This window comes from Phaseolus vulgaris, chromosome 7 (assembly GCF_000499845.2).
Source record: "Phaseolus vulgaris cultivar G19833 chromosome 7, P. vulgaris v2.0, whole genome shotgun sequence".
NCBI lineage: Eukaryota > Viridiplantae > Streptophyta > Magnoliopsida > Fabales > Fabaceae > Phaseolus > Phaseolus vulgaris.
Window position 1 is genome coordinate 3,641,468 of NC_023753.2, and position 4,363 is coordinate 3,645,830.

Below are 4,363 nucleotides of genomic sequence, written 5' to 3' on the forward strand. Positions count from 1 at the left end.
TGCATAATACATTTCCTGTACATTATATATATTATGAGATTTACATATATGTAATGAACATCAGATTAATCAACGGCCATTTGGTAGAAAAATATTTGTTCATGTCAAAAAATTATGATATACTGAAAATTATAATTTATAAAAAAAAATAACTCAATTTTGGTTTGATTACTTAAAAATATTCCTAAATATATTTATAGATTTTTGAAAATAAATATTGTATTATTTTATTATGAAAATAATTTATTATCGTATTAAATATTTAATAAGAATAATATCATATATTTTTACTACATTTTTAATTTCAACTCAGAAAGTTAGATTTATATTTAATCAGAGCCATTACAAAAAAAATTATTTAAAAAAATATGATTTCATAAAATATAAAATCAGTTATAAAATACATAGTTTCTTTATCTCAAATTCTCAGTAAACAAAAAAAAAACTTCAATGTAACCTTTTTTTTTTCTCTCATGACCTTAACCTTTGTCTTCACATAACATTCTAGAGAAACCTTAAACTAGAGAGTACAAATTGTTTATTAACGGTCCACTGGAAAACTAAATTTTGTCTCTCTAATAAATACTTGTTAAAATACATAAACAACGATAAGAAAAAACAATATTTTTTTATGTAATAGAAAATACAAAATCAAACAATTATAAAAAACAAAAACACAATTTCTCATAAAACATTATTAATTTTGTCCCCAGAATATATTATCCTCTTAAGAATATGGGTTGAAAGTAAACAATATCTTGTGGACTAGCCAATTTCAAATCAATGTGCATTATTATTGAAACATAAAACATATTAGATTGGGGCCAAAAGTGTTTAGGAATATATGGAAAACTGAGAGAGTATTTTTGGAATTTGGGAGAAATACGATGTGGACGATAATGATATTTGGGCATTAAAGGAGAAATTTAAGATATATTTAAAAGAATGGAACAAAGTTACTTTTGGAGATTTAAACAAAAACAAAGAAAGGATTATCCTTAGCTTAAAAGAGTTAGAGAAGAAAAATGAAGACAATGAACTAGATCACTAAAATCGTTAGAAAGGATTTGTTAGCATAACTATATAAGCTGAACTTTAAAAAAGAGACTTTAGAAAGAAAAAAAAAAGTTAAAATCGAATTGGTTAATAGAAGCTTCGAAGATCAGTGTTCCGTCATGATTTTCCGTCATGATTTTGTTCCTAAAAGATATTTCAATAAATTAAAAGAGAAAATATATAAATTATTCTTTATCTCGACTCCTGAATAATGTGAGACTATATTAATATATCGGAAGAGTCTCTTTTTACATGGTATCCACAATCTTATGTTTGATCAATTGCCCATGACAAACATGAACATGAGAGCAACATGAGTAGAAATTTCCCTGGAAGATCCTATAGGTTTTACAATGGTAGCTCCCTCTATGAATTTGGTCATGGATTAAGCTACTCCACATTCTCCATGTATATGTTGCATCTGCTCCCTCCACCATAATGGTTCAAAACACATCCATTTCTGAAGCACATAACATCTTCTCTTCCAACTCAGCCACCCAACTTGAGTCTCTCTCTGAGGGTCAAGCTGTTGACATTTCCTCCATAAATTGCCTAGAAGCCATATCAATAGTTACTCATGTTGTGTGATAGGAATATAAAGCTGCATAAGCAGTGATGAGTTTGACAACAGTTTGTGGAAGAGTATTATGAGACATAAGTAAATAACTATTTCTTAAATTCTTAATCAGTTGTGGAGGGTATATAACAAATACAAATAATAAAAAAATTATTAACACCAACGAACCAAAAATCTTATTTAATGCAAAACAAAACGCTAGAAGAAGGGGTTGAACCTTCGACCTTGTGGTTAACAGCCACACGCTCTAACCAACTGAGCTATTCCAGCAATTGATAAAACATTGAAACAAAAATAATTTATTATTTTTTAATCATATTGAAATTTAATTGATCAATGAAAAATAAATAGGGTAAAATAAAAGTAATATAAGATCAATAAGATTAAATACAAAAAATCATGATAGCTTGAGTATATAATCTATATTATAATTAAAATTTATAAAAAATAGACATTTATGAATACATAAATTCTATTTTGAATTTGTGATACATAACATATATAGTGATATAAAGGTCTTTTAGATATTATTATTAATAACATATTAAACAAAGAAGAAAAAGATTGATAAGAGATTAAGAATATAGAATTCTAAAAGTACATTCAAATTAGAGAAAAGCTTTCAAAAATACAATTCTTAAAAGCACTTTGGTTTAACACAACTATCTTAATTTATATAAAGATAGTGAGATCATTTTAAGAATATTGTTTGTTTACAGTATATAAATAGAAAGTTGTTAAAAATTGTATCATATATTTTAGTGATTCTTCTTGCAGTTTCATGATTATGAAAACCAAAGCTTAATGTTGGGTGGTTTTGCTTACCACGCGTAATGTGACAGCCACCTGGGAAAATTCATACAGTCAAATTATTGAATAACAATAACAATCATAATTTTTAAGATAAGAAGAACAGTGGAGTTTTCAAACGTATAAATCAAAATTCATAGTCAGAGTTGTCATCCACACAACAATGACAGCCTTAAAAACCCAATTTCCGTGTCAACATATTCAAACAATCCTCAAAAGTCAAAACAACTTTTCTTTTGTTGGAAGGGATATTCATGCATCAATTTTATTTACCATAACGGATAATATAACCTAATCATATAAAATAGTTTTGCGTGGCTATCTAACAGTAATGAATCATAAGTTTTTAGTTAATATCAATAAAAACAATAATATTTATGTATTATTTTTTTGTTTTGTTTTCGTTTATAGAAGAAATTTACTACTACTACGTGTGGTTCTTATTTTTATAAATAAAAGGTACCAGAACAGAAATATTTAAAAAAAAATGGAAATAAAGAAGCGGTAGAAACGAAAAACATGTTTTCTTCTTAAAGTGGCAGTGGAAGGATATGAATGGAATAATCTGCGTTGACAAATTGAGCTGTGAAATCTTTCGCACTCCACCAATATAAATATGTTCTGCATCGCAACCTTCAACACAGAAAAGCAAAGTTGAGTTTGTGAGAGAAGAGAAGAGAAGAGAAGAGAAAGAGAAAGAGAAAGTTAAGCGCATATGGAAGGTTTGATTCCGTATCTCATTCATGCGATGAAGAAGCAGAAGCCTCATGCTCACCGCAGCTATAGGAGCTTCTCCCATTCTGAAAGCTCAACCCGCAGCTACCATTTGCTGTTGGCAGCTGATTCCTTCACAGGATCTTCTCACAGGAGAACCAGGTCTGATTTTCAGCCTCCCACAAGTGAGTTCTCAGAGCAGAGACATGGTGCTGAGGGATTCTTGGTCAGCCCCACTACTGCTGTCAATGCTAATGCTTCTTATGCTGCCCAACCCTCTACCAATACCACCAACATTCGCCATCGCAAGTGACATCTTCAACATCCTTTGTTTTTTGGACTTTTAGATATTATATGTCTCTTTTAAGGTTTGATTCATTCGTTTGAGATCATGGGTGACTGTCAATTGTAATTTTATTGTGTATTTACTTCTGATCTTGTGTAAGCTAATTTCTAGGGGAACGACACTGTAATCAAGAGAAGCAAGTCTTTTTTCTTCGGTTACAGACTAAAATTCAGTAATATTCGGTAAAAAGTGCTTTGTAAAAATTCCGATTGAATTTGCTTTCCTATTTTGGTTATAAAATTATGTTTTTTTTTTTTATATTTTGGTTATTTGGGGGTGTCAAAATATTATTTTTCCACATGAACCCTGAGTTGTAACCATTTTCATTTTAATTTTTAATTTAAAATGTTGTAATATTATTATAAATGGTTGTTGAAAAGTGTTATTCGCTATCTTTTTCTTAAGATAAGCGGCGGACTCATGACCCTATACCGATTAAGGTAATTTATTTAAAAATAATAAAAAATGAATATTATTACCACATAATATATGGACTTCAACATTTTACATCAATATATATAAGTTTATCCTTTAATAGTGAGATTTATATATAGATTTAGGAGGTGTAAAAGTTTAAAGCTTAATAAATTTAATTAGAAGTTTAAAAAATTAAAAAGAAGTCCGGTTGACTATGCTCATTACTCGTGAACAATACAGTTTCGCCACCGGATTAAGACAGAGATCAAAGTGAAACGTTTGCAAATGTGTTTGTAAGTATAATTATGGCCATAACTGGCGTTCCGTTGTTTGTGAAATTCGTTGTCTTTTGTTTTTAGTTGGAAAACTTTGATTACCAAGTTATAGTGATAAAAAAAAACACTTTACAGTTGACGAACAAGTAATCCTCGGACAGTAGCAGA

The 4,363-nt window shown here is 29.0% G+C and overlaps 1 non-coding gene across 1 annotated transcript; it reads right to left on the reverse strand.

Annotated features, from left to right (window-relative positions):
• Positions 1-1,829: 1,829 nt before the first annotated feature.
• Positions 1,830-1,903, reverse strand: TRNAN-GUU (transfer RNA asparagine (anticodon GUU)). Its single transcript has one exon. It is a non-coding gene; the product is annotated as a tRNA-Asn (tRNA).
• Between the last annotated feature and the right edge of the window lie 2,460 nt (positions 1,904-4,363).